At 37.8% G+C, this 18174-nt stretch overlaps 1 protein-coding gene across 2 annotated transcripts in view; it reads left to right on the top strand.

Annotated features, from left to right (window-relative positions):
* Positions 1-599: 599 nt before the first annotated feature.
* The window catches only part of TRPC4 (transient receptor potential cation channel subfamily C member 4), a 161365-nt gene continuing 143790 nt past the window's right edge, over positions 600-18174 (top strand). Inside the window, exon 1 of one of the 2 annotated variants that reach the window (XM_060288122.1) lies at positions 600-832. The gene's annotated coding sequence lies outside the window, so the exon portion shown is untranslated. Of the gene's footprint in view, positions 833-1947; positions 2108-18174 lie in introns of those variants that run through there. The other variant, XM_030882455.3, reaches the window with a different exon arrangement.

The following is an 18174-nucleotide window of genomic DNA, read 5'->3' as shown; positions in this document are numbered from 1 at the left end:
TTGTGGTAAAGAAGTGAAAAGAGAGAGATTTGAGGAAAGAAAGGAATCCCTTTGTTGTTTGTGCCTTTAATTATTTTCTGGAGAGATATTATAGGAACCACGTTTGCTTCTGTGTACCTCAGTATTTGTAGATGACCTAGAAATTTACAACAGGGGTCAAGCCTGGGCTTGAGAGAAACCCATGAGAAGAGCCGTAAGCTAGAGAGAAAGAAAAGTTTAGAAATAAGCAAAGTGATTTTTTATAAAAAGCAGCATGCACATCACCCCAGGGGGTGATCTCTAGCAATATCCTCTTTACTCATGTAAATACTCAAAAAGAAAAAGAAAACAAACAAGCAAAAACCCCCTCAACTCTTTTGAACTTAGAAGGAAAATATAAAAGCCAAGAAGGAAATTCTCTAATGTTGCACTTTGGAGTCTGCGTAGGGGTCTTGCTTGCCACCTATTCTTGACTCCCTTGGGGGAACATTTCTTGGGAAGAAACTGGTCCTCCCAGCAGTCGCCAGAGCACTGATTCCCAGAAGGTGTAACGACGTGTGTGGCTGGGACAGGGAGAAAGGGTTGCCACTCATCTGTTGCACAAGCGCGAAGCTGGAGCAGGCATCTGCTGGGACGCAACGGGCGACCAGCAGCTCACCCCAGGGCTTTTGGAAGATAAAACGAATCAAGTAGAACCCGAGGGTGTCAAGACGGGTAATCGCTAATCGCTAGCTAAGATTCCGCGTGGACTCCACTCTCTATTTTACAAATGGACTCTCCAGTCCCTGGGTTGTGACCAACAAAGCCTCCGTGAGTGACAAGCTGGGAATCACCGCGTCGCAGTGGCAAGCAAGTAAGTTATTGCCAACTTTGCCGATATATATGTTTTTCCTCTAAACACTTGGATCTTATTCTCAGATGTGACCATTAAAGTGATTGCCAAAAGATAACTTTTATCCTGAAATCTCAGTACGCTGATGGGAGCATCCATCTCTCTCTCTCTCCCTCCCTCCCTCCCTCTCTCTCTCTCTCTGTCTCTGTCTCTCAATACATTCCACCTGAAGCCACCGAACTTCGCGCTCCTAGGCTGGTGCGCGTTTGGGGTTTTAGTTGATATTTGGAAACTTACTGATTTCCTATGCCTGTTGCAAAGACAGAGCTGGATGAGGGTGGGTGGAACGCTGCCTCGTTATTTATTCATTGCGACTGTCTCCATTGTTGACACTAGTAGCAAGCCGCAGACGCCTGCTCTTGCAGGGGAAGTCTGACACCTTGAGGACGGGAGAGCGGGTGCCGGGACCCCAGAAGAGCCAGAGTGAGAGAAGCTTTGAGAGTTACGGGGTGAGGGTGGCGGTTACTTTTTCAAGTCAGGCGACCTGCCACCCGGGTGCTTGTTTACTAGGGTGGGAGCAGGGTGCTCAGAAGCCGGGTCCTGACGCGAACTGGAGTCGGGCAGCCTGCAGAGCTCGCCCGGAGCCTGGAGGTGTGTCTGGCTCGCCTCCAGGATCACTGGGTGGGTTCTGGCCACCGGCAGGGCTGGATGACCGCTGGTTTGTGGTGAGCTCGCCTGCCCCCAAACACTTCGTTCACCCCAAACATTTGGCCCCGGGAGGCGGAGGGTATTCCTGGACAGCCGAGCCGGGGTCCTGGCCTCGCGCGGGTCCCATCCACCGCCAGGCAGAGCGGTGCGTGGGACGCGCATCTTCACGAGTGGTCCCCTCCGAGCCCGGTCTGTGCGGACCCCGAGTCAGGCAGCCGCCGGAGATGGAGGGAGGGGTGCCTTCCTCTGGGTTAATCGGCTGACAGCCGTGGGAACGCTAACTTTATCCGGAGGGGTCCGTAAGGGCGAGGGTGGGCGAGGTTCTCCTCCCCCGGAGCTCACCTCCCCCTCCAGGGCCTCCCCTCCCCCGCCTCCCATGGCATCACTCTCAGAGCATCCTCACTCCGCCCAGTTCGGTGCCAGCTGCGTGGGCTCCAGCTTCGTGCGTTTTCCTTGGAATGCTCCAAAACTCGGCGGAGACTAAGGAAATCCCGTTGGAATTTGCCGGGCGTGCTCTCACCCGGCAAAGCACCCGCGCCGCCGACCTTGACTCGATCCCTCTTCAGCCAGAAGATTACAACTTTGCAGGTAAAGAGGGTGTCGCCTCAGAGCTCCATTTGACCCGAGCTATACCTCGCCTGCTTTCTGGGATCTCGGTTAAGTTTCTCAAGCTGCCTGGGAAGCCGGCTCTCTCTTGGGAGGCGGACATCCCTGGGGGGTTACGAGTTCAAGAGGCTCCGGCTGCACGGTTTCTCTTTAAGGCTTGGGACTGGGTCCGTGAAGCTTTCTGTGATGGACCCAGGCTGAGCTGGAGTTCTCAGCCTTTCACCGCAGCCGGCTTTAAAGCAGGGGAGAGGGCAAAGAGTGAACCCCCAGTGTGACTTATATGGTACTCAAAGCAGCAGCAGCCACGATATGGAGCTGGGAAAGAAGGCTGTTTTTAGCCTTTTATGCATTTAGGGAAAATGGAGATCTTGGTGGCCCCTGGGCGTATATAAGTGAGCCCTTAGATTCTGGTACCTAAACTGGGGTAATGAAGAAAGGATAGTGATCAATATCCTGTCGATCAATTATACTCTGCGTCATTTTCATTCTCTATCAAAAAACAGAAACACTTATCCGTGTCGCTGGACCCAGGCTAGGGATTCCTAGTTTGCTTGGCAACTGAAATTCCAACTAAGCCAATGACCCTGTTTGCTACTTGGCTGAATCACTGAGATTTGCTGCACAACTTGTTGTTCTAGCTGAGAACTCAGCTGCCTTTTGTGATGAGGTAACTAGAGACTACTGGAAGAGGATGGACGGTTGGGAGAGATTGAGACAAGGGAGCTCCGTGTCTTGTCTGTATTCACCATGCTGTATCCACTATGGTGTAATCCTGTTCACATGGTTTCTTAGGGTGGCCCTTCGTGGTTAATATCCACAGGGGACAAATGCAGCAGGTCGCTTACTCTGAGTAAGCACCAAGCCAAAGGAGCAGGGGGAGACAGAAGCAAGGTTTACTTGTTTTATTAAAAGGAAATTTAAAACATACTTGTAACACTGAAAAAAAAATTCCGTTCTCATATACTTTCTGGATTTCCTGTTACAGTAATTGCTGCACAAAACATATTACAAATTCTTTAAGAGAAAAGGGTAGCTAGAGTTTGTTGTGTGTTTTTTTTTTAATTCTGAATTAGGGAGAGTAAGAGTGGGTGGATATGTTAAAACATTGAAATCGTCATCACTGTGTTATGGTTGGCTATTTATACTTAGATTTGTAATACCTACTTCTGTTCACCCGGACAGTAGACCAAGAAACACATCTCTTTTAAGTATGGAAGGCAAAGAATCAATAAGATAAAGGGATAACTAGCAGTTCGAATATTAGAATCAAAATTTAGTAAGATATTGCTAAAGAAGCACTTTAAAAACTATATTTATAAATTAATGCAGTTAATGCAAATCAGTATGTCGGTAGAAGTTAAATTGGCTTTATCAAAGTATTTTATGCAAATGCCTTGAATTAATGGACGGTTAGTACAGGTAGAAAGCAAGCAAGCACTTTCATTGTTCATGAATGAGACCACAGAGCTGGAGACTCTTTCAGTAGAGCTGATCAGAGCTCAGCTACCCTGCTAAGCTTGCCGTTGTGGAGTGAAGTGCCAAGAAGGTTACACACAAAGAGAAGTACTAACAGGTTAATTAAATTGATACATAAGATGTACTTAATATTCATTGAGTGAATGAATATTTATTTAGGTAGGCAGACAGTTTAAGGCATAGCAAGAAGATTTGTAATTGCAAATTTAGAAAAGTTCTTCCACTTAGTTAAGAGCTTAAAGGAACATGGGCATTCATCAAAGCATAATTTATCTCAGCTCAACAGGTAAAAGAAACATGTATCTTTAGTAAATCCTGTCAAATATTAACTCTGAAAATCTTGGTTTTTGAAAAGTAAGTTTCAATTTACTTGCTTAATGGTCATTCTCACAGATATAAGAGGTGGAATAAATTTTCCATTACTTATAAGTTTTAACATTTTGTAATTTTTACATTATTTGTTTTTCTGTGGCAGTTATTCCTATAAAGTCAAGTTCAAAATGCAAAGAGAAAACCTTGAGAAAATTAAAGTTCTATATAAATTTTATGGCCACTTTGATTATTAAAATGGTAAGAGAGCAAATAACTTTCCACATAAGATAAACTTTATTAACGCATACTTTATATAAGTAGGAAATACCAGACATTGCTTTTATTCTTTCTGATTAGGGGAATTTGAATATCATGTTCAGTACATACATTTTAAACTTTTAAACTTAAACCCTATTATAAATGTGATAAATTTCTATTGAAGTATAATAATAACCTCTAGGGATGCACTGATTAACCCCACTGAATTGAAAATACTTTCACAAATATATTGTAGAAAATATTGTCATAGTTTTATGCCTGCATGTTTAATTGTCAGGATAATTTATGGCAATTCAGATTATCAACATTATATTTAGCAACTGAAAACTGACAATCTGCCTTTTCTAATTAATTCATATATTGGAACAAAAATAAAGACATGCACGCTTTTGTTCAGTAGTTAATATTGTGAATATCAGTGCTCCAAGAGATAAAGGATTTTGTAAATAAAGATATAGAAGAAATGCTAAACACTAGCTAGGAAAGTAAAACTGTGGACTGAATATTTTCTTATGAAAATGTGCTTGGTTTATTTTTAAAAACAAGCTAGATGAAGGGAAATATAATAAACTATTAACTTTTCTTTTTTTCAAAATCATAATTGCTGAACATTTTATGAGATCAGATTCTAATGTGCATCTTTTCCTCCCACGTTGTATTGTCTGGGCCAAACTGAAACTCGTGTTACTCACCTCTTTAATATCTATGGAAAACCTACCATAAGCATTTTGGTTCTTATTAAAAATGATGGGGCTTCCCTGGTGGCGCAGTGGTTGAGAGTCCGCCTGCCGATGCAGGGGACGCGGGTTCGTGCCCCGGTCCAGGAAGATCCCACATGCCAGGGAGCGGCTGGGCCCGTGAGCCATGGCCGCTGAGCCTGCGCGTCCGGAGCCTGTGCTCCGCAACGGGAGAGGCCGCGACAGTGAGAGGCCTGCGTACCGCAAAAAAAAAGATGAAGAGACAGCTCAAAACAAAAACCTTATCTTTTCACCTCATTTATGCTTCATCATGCCGCACAACACATACTCATACCAAATAAACATTAAAACTTGTTAATTCAACCCAACTTAAATTGGACATTTGCTTCTGTCTAGTTGTGATGAAAAACTGCTTTAGAACTATCTTTCCTCTCCTTATGTTTTCTAGTTCTAATCCTCCAAGATGCATTGAGACCTTAATATTTTAAGAGATTTGAGAATATTTTGATCAGGGATGTAATATCATAGCTGTATCTTTTTAATCAGTACAAATAAAGACCTGATCTCTGAAAACATTAGTACTACCAAAATACTGTACGATGAAAAAATACATTTAGGAGAAGAAGCTCTTCATTTGTGAAACTGAAAATTAAAGACACATGCATTGGAAATGTATCAATTTAAAACTACATTGTTCCATGAACTATTCAGTAAATGTAGATATACTTAAATTTTTTAAAAATCTCAGTCATCCCTCTGAAAGTTCAGTTTCACTTAAACAGGTTATAAAAGAGAGACAATAGTTTCAGTACTTGATATTTTCTTTTAACGGATATCCCATTAATATTAGTATATGTTTTGTCAATCCTTATAAAAATGTTTTGCAGTGTCACTGAGTAACGGCTTCTTGAGAAGCAACAGATGACACATGGGCACAGTTTTATTCATAAAATTAGAAAATGTTAAGTAAAATGTTAATTTAAAAACATGCTTTGATGGCTTTATCTAGCACACTGCATTCTTTTTGAGAAATGGCAAGTGAAATGTAATGAATCAGATATGCATTCGTTACACTCTGCCTGTAGTTTGCTATGTTTTTGAAATATGTTGAAAAAGTTACCATAAGTCATTCCTTGAACAAATATTATCAAGAGTAAATTTTACTTAAGACAGGAAAACAGGAACTATTATGAAAAAAGGAAAGGAGGAAGAAGAGAGGGGGCCATTATTTATGGGTACTTAAGGTATGCCAAGAGCTATGCTAGAAACTTAGAAAAAAATATTTTTTCTCACATTTATCTTCACATCTTCACTAAGGTATTATTACTACCTTTTAACAAATCTGAAAAGACTAAATTACTAAGAAAAAAAAAAACCACAAAGCTGCTTTATGGTAGAGTCAGGATTTGAACCCATGTCTACTTGATTCTAAAGCCAATACTCTTTTTCCTTGATTCTTATGGTCTCCAAAATAAAATTAGTAATCTTTTAACAAGATCCATAAAGTCATTGTATTCTTGCAGCCATTTATTGCTTGAATTTTTCAAATGTTATAACACTGGGACATAATTATGAGGCTAGACCCCATTATGAGGCTAGAATTTGAAACAATACTCTTAACTAAAGCTCCATGGGTTTTGAAGCAGAGCAGGAGATGAGCTACTCAGCTCAAGCTAGTTTCTTAAAATTATTTCCTTTCTTACTCTCAAATCTAAATGTAACATATGTGGAAAGAAAAAAAGGCTTATTTTCATGGATAGCATTCAAGGTAATAAATTTTTAAATAGTCATGAGATTATAATTTCTAAATAAAAAATTGTCATTCAAAACTTTAGAACATCTTCAGGCTGTTGATAAAATGTCTTTGTACAAAACACAGTCATGTTAAGACAGGTTTATATTGCATCTTATTAGTGTTATATGAAATTTCTAGACAAGTGTTTGTTTTGTTTTCGTTTTAAGTTCCTAATTATTTTGCATGTCCCTTGGTATTTAATGAGGGGAGTGCTCTTTCATGCATCCCAGAAGATATCTGTCAGCTGGTGGCACATTTTAACAAACTTGCCATGGGTTTTTTTTTTCTTTAAACCTACACCTGAATTTAAAACCAATGTGCTTAAATCCAAAAACCTGTTGATGTCAAAAATGGAGGAAATAACTTTTTTGAATATATATCATACCATTGCAAAAGTTAGCACTGAAGTGATATCCATTCAGTAGATATTGTTTGAATATTAGTAAATGAATAATTGAATAAATAGACGAGTGACGCACAAATTAGATCTTCATCTTTGCATTTGCTGGCAAAGCTCCCTCTGTACAGAATAACTTTTCCCTTATTGCTTCCTGTCAAAATGTTCTCCAGGCACCAAAACCTAGCTCAATATCACTGTCTCCTTGAAAGTTTCCTTTATGTCTCCAGGTGTCGCGCGTATAAACACAAGCAAAACCCTTGTTATATTCTGCCTTGCAGATGGGTAGAGGTATATCTCCTGAACTAGACAGTAAACTCCTTTAAGAAACCCAGAGAATGGTCAAAAAATGTGTGAGGTTTTTTCTTGCGCTACGCGGACCTCTCACTGTTGTGGCCTCTCCCGTTGCGGAGCACAAGCTCCGGATGCGCAGGCTCGGCGGCCATGGCTCACGGGCCCAGCCGCTCCACGGCATGTGGGATCTTCCCGGACCAGGGCACGAACCCGTGTCCCCTGCATCGGCAGGCGGACTCTCAACCACTGTGCCACCAGGGAAGCCCAATGTGTGAGTTTTTAAGTGACTTTGACTGTCAAAAATATTACGCTTTTGCAATTAAGCACACTTAATTTATTTCAGTTTTATAATTCCATTGCGAGCATATAATTGTGAGCATATTTATTTAACTAATGAAGCCATTAGAATGATAACTTTGCACTTATGTGATATAGTGAGTACCATATTACTTCCTATGTTATAAACATAACCCGCCATTATTCAATGGACATAAATTTCAGTCAACTTTTATGTCCATTATTCAATGGACATAACTTTCAGTCAACTATAATGCTCATTTTCACAGGATTTATATAACCAATTATATTATTAATGTGCTTTAGTTTAAGTGGTGCTGTGCTGAAATTCTTAGGAGGGAGTTTAAGTTCTATTACACCATGAGAAGTGTGATTAGAGTTGAAAGAGGACAAAACAAGTATTTCTCAGGAATACCTACTGAACTAAAAGTCAGAGACTTCTTTGGTGTGATTAGATTTGGTAAATTAAGCTAAAAATTCATGTCAAAACCTTGACAGTATATGATGTCCAACTGTGGGTGGCATGAGCTATTATTTTTTGGAGGGTGGTTGGTGTATTTTTAGTCTTTTTATTCTACTTAATTAAGAGTAAAATTCTTACAAATGAAAGTGTATGAACAGTGTTCAGGTACTCTGCTACACTTTTAATATATTTTACCTCTAAATGATAGTGGAGAAACAACACAATTGCGTAAGCTAGTACCCTGTGCATACCAGGATCATAGTTCATAGCTCATGGGATCGTAATTTTCAATTTCACAGAATTAAGATAATTAGTGTTCAACATATGCTTTTTGAATGGGTGAATGGAATCAATGAATGCATAGGCGATTATTGTCAGCTGCTATGCTCAGCCTGTGTATTTTAATATGCTGTACCTTCAAGGAACTGGTCACGTACCAATATGAATCCCCCCAAATAGGATAGAAGGATGAAAGGACAGGCGTGGTGCATAGTGTACACTGAGTGAAGGATGGAGAATCCATCATGCTTTATATATAGTCATCCTTACTGTTTGTGAAGCATGGGTATCGTTTTATGTAAAGATCCCTTTACAGAAAATCTTTAGGCTGTATGAGCTGAAGATCACATTGAAGGCTACACTTTAAATGAATTCTCTTCTGTGATAGTTGTAGTTTGACAAGCAATGTTGGGATTCGTTTAACTGTAGAAATATATATATATATATATGTATATATATATATGCATTTAAACATATACCAGCCCTTAAAACCTGCATTTAAATTCATTAATTAAGCATAAATTATATATATCTCCATCTGTATGGACTGTATATGTATATATATGTAAGCCTGTACATATAGCTATATATAATGCTATATAAGTAGTACAGAATGATACAGAGTGGGAGACTGCTCCTGGGGATGAGTTCTTAAGATGATGCTTACAGAGTAATTATCAGAGACAGGGAGATAAAAATTGTTAGCAAAGAGGGTAAAGTAGCCTATAAAAGACAAAAGAAGTTTTTTGCCAATGTATTAGTGTCCCTGTAGAAAGGTTAGGTATGTAATGAATGGCTTGGAAGTTCATCTAATTCAAAAGTCTTTTTTTAAGCAAATGCTCAAATCTTACCAAATGATTTTTTAAAATACTATATACATATATGATACATATACACACATATAGAATGCTTCATGAAGGACTTATTTAATGCATGGCAATCACTCTACTAGATGCTGAGCATACAGAGAGGCACATACTACCTTTTGGTTTAAGATTTCCAAAAAGGATTCTCATAAGCCTCTTAACATGTTCTAGTGTCCCCTGTTATCTTGTAGATGTTTTGCTGTTCTATTGTCACCTGATCTCTTCTCATGGAAATAGAAAACTTATTAGGAAAATAACAAGTCATGCTAAAATAAATATAGTCTATATTTGGAATTAAAAAAAAAATAACATCAGGTCATGTTGGAAGAAATCCAACGCATCTTCCTTGCTTCCAGTTGTTTTCTGTAAGGGTGGGGCTTAGAGTTTCCAACCAGAAATTTATGCTAAATTTAAATAGTATTATTGACACTGTTAAAGATGGTGCTTTCCTTTTATATATAGATATTACTGAATTACCATTCAAAGGTGATGTATTTTAGGAGATAAAGTGTTTTCCAAAGTCTTGATGGATTTATGGTGATACAGCCACATGCTGCCCAATGGTCCTTTGAACCAATGAAGCAAACCTAAGAGAAGAAGCCAGTTTTAGAGCTAGGGATATCTTGACTTGGATCCTCACCCCCCTATCCCTTTGCCTTGGTACATGAAAAACTTTGGCTCAAGATATTCTTAGACGGATGAAACTATCCTAGAATCATCTAAGAGTTCTCAGTATCCACTGTTAGTGTTTCTAGGAAGCTCTTCTGTCTACAGCTGAGCATGTATTGAAGGCCTCGAAATAGGCCAGCTACCTCATGGTCTTAAATATTGGGAACAAAAAGGGAGCTACACTGAGCTACATTCATGTTTTTAGAATCATGTTTGGGGGAGTACATCCCTAGGACTATCCACTCTACCAGAAATTTTTTTTGTCTGAGAGTTATCATGTGAAATAATCAGAGTGCCTGTCTCTAAGCCTCTAATAGCCTCTGCAATTAAAGAGAAAAAAATATTTTTAAAGAACACTCAAATATTCGGGTTATTATTGCTCTGTAGGATATTAAATAGCTTTGTATCTAAAAAAAAAATATGTCTCTCTGTATGTGCTGTATAAAAAGAAAATGTTGGCAGAAGGAAAAGACTTCTTTGCTTATCTGGTTCATTTTAACCTCACAGCTTAACATTCTGATTTGTAACGTGCAAACTACTTAGAGAAGTGAACCGTATATTTCATTTAGCACTCCAGCACATTCGTGGAACAGAGTGAACCAGAAAGTAATTTTGCCCTTTCATGAATAAAAGAAGCCTTAATGAAAAATCATTTCATTATAATAGTGCTTATGATAAAGAATTTTTCCCAACATATAAAATATCAAAAAATCTAACCTGAAGAACAAAAACTGCTTTTGTCAGTTGTACTTAACAGTGAATCACTAAAACCAGAATTTAAAACCTAACTTTCTAATCTTCTTAAATATTTTCTTACTGGTTATTACATTGATATCATTGAAATATTGGGAACAATTAGATATTAAAATTACCACTTTTTTTTCCAACAAATTGAGTATTTGAAATGATCCACTGTTGAATAACTTAGGTATATTTGAACCATATAACCTTGATTCGTTTCAGTTTATTTAAAGAGTTATTTGAAAACTGAACTACTATCTTATGAGTCAAGATCTTCTCATCTATAAAAATATATAATGTGTCAATTATTTAATGTGATTAAGGATAACCTCTGCTCATAGAATGCATCGGTATTCAATAGCTTTTAGGAGTGTTTCAGAGTCTGCCGGAATTTGTTTTGATTTGAATCATAATAAAATGGATGTACAGGTATAACAAAGACAGTGACTGCTCAAAGGGTTTCATACACCCTTTGGTTCACTTCCAGTGCAGCATTCAATAATATCTACTGCTTGCACTCCGTCCTCATATCTACAGATGGGCATCTTCAATTGTCTAATTGGTCCTGTGTTTAAGGCTGCTCCCTCATAGACTGGAGGCTGATGACAGAGAAATGGCCATATAGGAACCAACATTCCCTGCTGCCTCTACCAGATCAGGGTACTTCCGTATGTAGATGGCAAGTATGATGAACATTTATTTCTCTGAAGATTTATAAAATTGTGGTAAGGTTCTGTGTTCATGGTGAAATTTCATTGCAACCTCTAATGAATCATGACTTCTGATAAAATACTCTTGTTAGTTTCTTTTCTTTAGGTTAGAGATAAAAGTTTCTTTCTAATATATTTAAGAAAATTTCATATCAAGAAGGGCTTAAGCAAAGGATTTTAAGAAAGGAAATTTCGCATTGTTACATTCTTTCTTGGTATACAAGGGGCACGATTAAACTATTGTGTTTAAGGAAAATGGTCAGTTATATGCTCTGCTCCATTATGAGGGGAAAGTCATTACATGATGGTGCTGGGATTTCTGACCATTTTTGTGTTTTACACTAAAATAAATGCTGACCATAATCATAAGGATAAATATTATACGAATTCACTATAAAGATCTATATGAATATTTTAAATGTCTTGCCTGAAATAACAAAATACTTAAGATATACTACTGATTTATTAATCATAACTACTCATTCATTTTAAAAAGAGTTTAACCCTTTAATTTTAATTCATGCAGCAAATACTTTCAGTTTATTTTCTTAAAATTCACAGCAGTACTTTGAAAGTGTTTGCCAATTATTTGACATATATGTGTAAGACCAACCAATGCAAAACGTTTACCTGACTATTGATGAGCTATAGTCGTCTTTCTTTCTTATCACAGAAGAAAGTGGAAATAAACTTGAGGGACAGTATATTGATCTTTTAAAAAATAAAATTTTATACACGCTGACATACATGCATTTGGTGGAGGGGTGGGCTGAGCTGGATAGATTTAATTTTTTTCAAGAACAATTATAAACCTGTTTTAGTTTTTAATTTTGGTTTTCCTTTTTATTTTTATAATTGCAGATGCTACACCTGCTGTCTTTATATGCCCTCTGTTCTTTGTAGCACCGCCACGCCTCTGTGGGCAACCAAGCGTCTTCTTCAGCATGTTTAGTGTCAGTATGTTGGCAAAAATTTTTCTCAGTTTTTGTTTGATTGAAAATGTTTTTATTTGATCTCCCTTTTAAAGCTATTTCCATTGGTTATCGTATTCTAGAGTAAAAATTATTTTCTTCCAGTACCTTATGCCACTCAATTGACTTTTGACTTCTGTCATTTCTGCTGAAACGTCAGCCATCAGTTTGATTGTGGCTCCTTTGAAGGCAACGCGTTCTTTGTTTTTGGTTGCCTTTATGTTTTCTTTTAGTCTTTCGTTTTCAATAGTTTTACAATCATGTACCGAAGTGATCTCTTTGGATTTCTGCTGCTTGGCGCTTGGAACATTTCTTAAGTATGGCTTGCTATCAGTTTTGGAAAATTCTTGGTCATTATCTCTTCAGAGGTAGTTTTGCACCTACCTTTTTTCCCCTTAACACCCCCAGTTACACATTTTTTTTCCTTTTTAGTCTGTGTCACATATCTAGTATTCTTTTAATTCTTCTTTTAATGTATTTCCACACATTTTTGCTCTCTGTGCTGTAATCTGGATATTTTTAATAGCTTTATCTATCCTCTGCAAGGCAGATAAAATGGGAGTAAACATCTTAATCCAACCAGAACCTAAGCTGATGAGAGGCTAATTTCAGACTTTGCAAGCCCATAAACCCCTGGTTGACCCCGTTGATATGTTATAAGACCCCAGGGTCTGAGAACCTTGGCTATTTAATAGATCACTTCTCCTTGAAGGTTCCTGAATATGCATTTTTCCTCTGCATTTTTGCGAGATTGATGAATACTCTAAATTTCAGCAGCTTTCTGATAAGTGTCTTACTTATTTTCCTGCAAAGCTTAAGATTTTAACAAATGCTTTGAGAAAATTGCTGCTGAGTGTGAGACTCACTTCCATCTGTCTCTCTTCTTACCAGGACATGAGAAACTTGTATTTGCCTTGGCAGAAGCATTGAGGGGAAATGTGGTTTGTAGAAGGTCAGGTCATCTCTCTGTGGTTTCTCCCTAACTGAGATATTGGCTTCTGAAGTCCTAGTCAGCTCTGTGACTCTTTTTTTTTTTTTAAGTTGATTTTTTTAAAAAAAATTATTTTATATTGGAGTGCAGTTGATTTACAATGCTGTGTTAGTTTCAGGTAAACAGCAAAGTGATTCAGTTATACATATACATATATCCATTCTTTTTTAGATTCTTTTCCAATATAGGTTATTACAGAGTACTGAGTAGAGTTCCTTGTGCTATTCACTAGGTCCTTATTGATTCTCTATCTTATATGTAGCAGTGTGTATATGTTAATCCCAACCTCCTAATTTGTCCCTCCCTGCCCAACTTTCCCCTTTGGTAACCATAAGTTTGTTTTCTAAGTCTGTGAGTCTGTTTCTGTTTTGTAAATAAGTTCATTTGTATCCTTTTTTTAGAGTCCACATATAAGTGATATCATATGATATTTGTCTTTCTCTGACTTGCTTTACTTAGTATGATAATTGGAACTTTTCTTTAGACAGAGATTTGTTTATTTGCTTGTTTGTTCATATTTACCCAGCTTTTCTAAATGTTATCAGAAGGAATGTTAGTCCACTACATGCCATTCTATCATAGTCAGAAACACAAGTACTTCTTTTATATTTTGAATTTAATGCCGAAAAATTGAGTCAAAATGTTTAAAAGAAAGAAATTATACTTATATGGTATAGTATAGATACATAATTATACCCACAGAGAGATGAATATAGCAACTGCAAAGGAGTTCTGGAACGTTTAACCTGCTTTTTTTTATTAGCTCAGGAGTAACCTTATTCTTGCAAAATGACCAAGTCTGTGACATTAGAACAACCATTTTAAACATCATTTTAAAGTTATTTTGTATAAAATAATAAATTCTAAATAAAACCGTATTAATGTGGCTCAAATCAATTGTAATTAAGTTCCAACCAGTAGCTCTTTCTTATTGAATAACAGAGACACTATTAACTGAACAAAAAGTAGAGGCAATATGATGCAGTAGCAATATGACCTCTGTCACTGAGGTGAGATTTTTTTTCAGGCTTGTGGTTTTCTGAGTAATCTTCATTTCTCCATTCGAAATCCATTATACAAGGTTGGGAAAGTGTCATCGCTCACTGCTGTTTGTGTTAGTTATAACTGTTATTGCTAAAATTGCCTAAGGCCTGAAATGTTTCCTTAATGGTGTTCTGCAGATGTGCCCAACATTATAGTAACCAGTTCATGTAACTTAAGACGTCACCCGAACCTACCTATGAGATGTTATATCTGAATTTTTCATCAGTATCATTCAGCATTTGATTAATATATCTGCTAGTTGTGTTCATATGATCCAAATCAGACCTTGTTTACCCTGAGATGTGCACTATTGTCTTTTTTGAAAAAATATACATTGTAGTTTTATTCTGTGCAAAAGGGATTCAGAAATGGATGAGGAAGATGCCATCTTCCCAATATAGACTGTACAGATCCATCATTAAGTCCAAACACAGCGTGGTCTCAGCTCCAGACTGACAAGTGACTGTTAGGTTGTCAGTATGAACCTTCCAGGAATGACGAACCTTAAGTTCTTTCCACAGCCCCTTCCAGGTTAATAAATGGCTTTAAGTAGGATGAGACCTTAGAGGAGGGTCTGGCTAAAGGACCATTATGTTTGCTCAGAAGAGAGTGAGGGGTTAGATTAAATTCTATTTAACCTGTTTGGTCCTGTCCCAGAAGTGAGATGCATATTTGTTTTTTGATCTGACATTCCTAACCTGTCCCTCAGCCCACAGTCTGATGCCATGGTTGTGACCATGGTCCTGAACACCACATCTACCACCATGGAAAGGAGTTCATCTCATGGTCAACAACAAGTAGACCATCTCTGAGCTTCAGGAGAACCCACCCTAAAGCTGGACTTTCATTCCAGTGGAACCTCTTAGCCACCAACCCTAGATTCATCCAAGTAGTTGTGTTTATCAATAGCTTGTTCCTTTTCATTCCTTAGTAGTATTTCACGGTATGGATGAAACACAGTTTTCATATTGGCTGGGACAACAAATGCACAAGCTGGAGGACTGCTGAGCTCGCTTGCCCACTGGGCTACCTTCCTATCCAGTACCTGAGCCTCCGTAGCTGCACACCCAATCCTCTGCCCAGGAAGCCCATAGATTTCATCTGACTGTGGGAATCCAGGCCCATGCAGTGGGCTGTGATGGGACTTCAGTCAGTCTCTTGATATATCTGGAGGAAGGTAATCAGCCTTCCCCCAAAGTTCTGGGGTGTCATCTGGAGAACTTTGGGGTTATAACCTTTATCTAAGACAGTCCTTGAGGAAAGAGAAGATGTTTGGGATCTCTCAAACCCAACCCAGAGGACCACTTCATTTCTACTCCACAGACCTGTAAAAAAGCAGATACTTTAGACCTTAATCCTTTGTGACCTGAGTACTACCTTCTTTTTCTCTACATACCATGTAGACTTGCCAGAAAGCCATCATGCCACTTTTCTCTTATTAGTACTAATGACCAAGAGCACCTGCTCACAGACCTGAAGGCTTTCTTGAATAAGGACTTCAAGGTCAGTTGTCTCCTAACTGGATCTGCATTTACATAGATTATGGAATGGGAGGTGGGGTGTAAAATTGGAGGGGTCTACTTCTGGTCTTCTTGGTGAAGACCTCAAGTGCCATCCATCTCTGTATGATTTGACATGCCCTGTAGTAAGACCAAGTGCTCTTACAAACAAGAATGGTGTGGACAAAGGTAGGATTCAGGAACCTGAATACCTCTCCCTTTCCTATATTCCTGTCTCCCCCAGCCTCCTTTTCTGCTATCTCTGTCTGCCATTACGCTCCAAGGATGCTGTCATGATGGCAGTTTGTGTATTAAAGATTTTTCTATTGAAGTTTTTTGATGGCCAAAAAAATTTATACTGTAAATATATATATTTTTAATAAATATCAATTTTGAGACACAATTCTGTAACTGCATAATTACAAACCCTCAGGACTGAAATCCTCTTTGAGCCGTGAAGTTGCTCAGACTTTAACCATACGGGTTCAATTTTCTGAAGTGTTCTGTGAAGAGCGACATGCCTAATACAATTTTTCTTGAAATCTTCTAGTCTCTTGCTTTGTGGTATCGCACTGGAGCTTAAAGTCACACTGCAGTTCCCCAAATACACAATTATCGTGCTAAATAACTAGATGGCTTTTAATGATTCTGGGAGTACGGGAAGTTTAAGGTGCTCTGATAGTGGCTAGAATGAAGTTTTCCAACTTTTTTTCTGAAAATAATAGCAAAGTAACATCAGTTCACATTTAGTGAGTGAGTAGGCTATGGCAGGCCCTAGGCTGATTGGTTTGCCTGCCTTATATTATTAGCCTCAGGACAACTATCATCATCCCCATTTTACAGATGAGGAAAATAAAGGCTTAGGTGGATTAAACAGCTTTTCCAGGTCACACAATTATTATGTAGTATGGCCCTGAATTAAACCCAAACCTGACAAATTCCACAACATAGTTTCTTAGCAATTATGCTATAATATAATGAAAGTTTGAAATTCAGTGTACCCACATGAATTACTGAACAGTCTCTAGTTTTCTGTTTATCAGTCTTAGCATGTATGACATCACGTTTCCAAGCCTTTTCAGGTTTTATAACACTTGCTAAAGTATTAATTTTTTAGGGACTGGATTTAAATCCAATTGTACAATGTCTGAGGAAACAGTGTCCTTATTCCTTCCTTTTTAGTTCTAGTCCATCTTTATCAATCTCAATTTTAATAAGACTCACCAAATCTTTATCTGTTTTTCCTTTTCAAGTCTATTTTAAACAGGACTGTTCCAAGGTCTGCCTCTTGATTTATATTTTAACTTGTGTGTGTCTGTGTGCTTCTTTGATAGACACCATCTCTAACCACTAGAAACCATTAATTTGTTTTGCATCTCTGTATTTTTGTCATTTTGAGAATGTAAGATAACTGAAATCATACACCTTTGTATGACCTTTGGAGATCGGCTTCTTTCACTCAGTATTAATGCTCTTGAGATGCATTGTATTGTGTGTATCAATAGTTTTTTTCCTTTTTATTGATGAGTGGTAGCCCATAGTGTGGATAAACCACACTCTACTTAACATCTGGATTATTTTCACATTGTTACCATAACCAACAACACTGCTATAAACATTTGTGTACAGTTTTTTGTGTGAACATAAGTCTTCATTTATCTGGGATACATGCCCAGAGTGTAATTATTGAGTCATATGCTAGTTGAATGTTTATTTTTTTAAGAAACTGCTAAACTATCTTTCTGAGTGACTGTACCATTGTGCACGCTTAGCAGCAATGTATGAATGATCCAGTTTCTCCACATCCTTAACCGCAAAAGGATGTGGGAACGTAGGATAAGGTGACATCTGTACTTCAGTGCCATTACTATTTTTTTATCCTAAAATTCAGCCATTCTTCTAGTAGTGATAAGTCATTGTGGCATTAATTTGCATTTCTCCAATGGCTAATATCAGACATAATTATATGTGCTTATTTGCATCTGTATATAATCTTCCATGGAGTGTCTCTTTATGTCTTTTGTGCATTATCTAATGTGTTTTGTTCTTGTTTTGTTTTTCAAGGTTGAGATTTGAGAGTACTTTAAATATCTATGTTCTAGTCATTTAGCTGATGTGGTTTGCAAGTATTTTCTTCACGTCTGTGGCTTGTCGTTTCATCTCTTAAACGAATCATTTGCAGAGTGAAAGTTTTAAGTTTGATGAAATCCAGTGTATCATTTTGTTCCTTTTATAGCACTTTTCTTTTTAAAAAGGAAAAAAATAAAG

Source organism: Globicephala melas, chromosome 18, assembly GCF_963455315.2.
Source record: "Globicephala melas chromosome 18, mGloMel1.2, whole genome shotgun sequence".
Classification (NCBI taxonomy): Eukaryota; Metazoa; Chordata; class Mammalia; order Artiodactyla; family Delphinidae; genus Globicephala; species Globicephala melas.
Note: the sequence above shows the minus strand (reverse complement) of the source record. Positions and strands in the feature narration are given on the sequence as shown.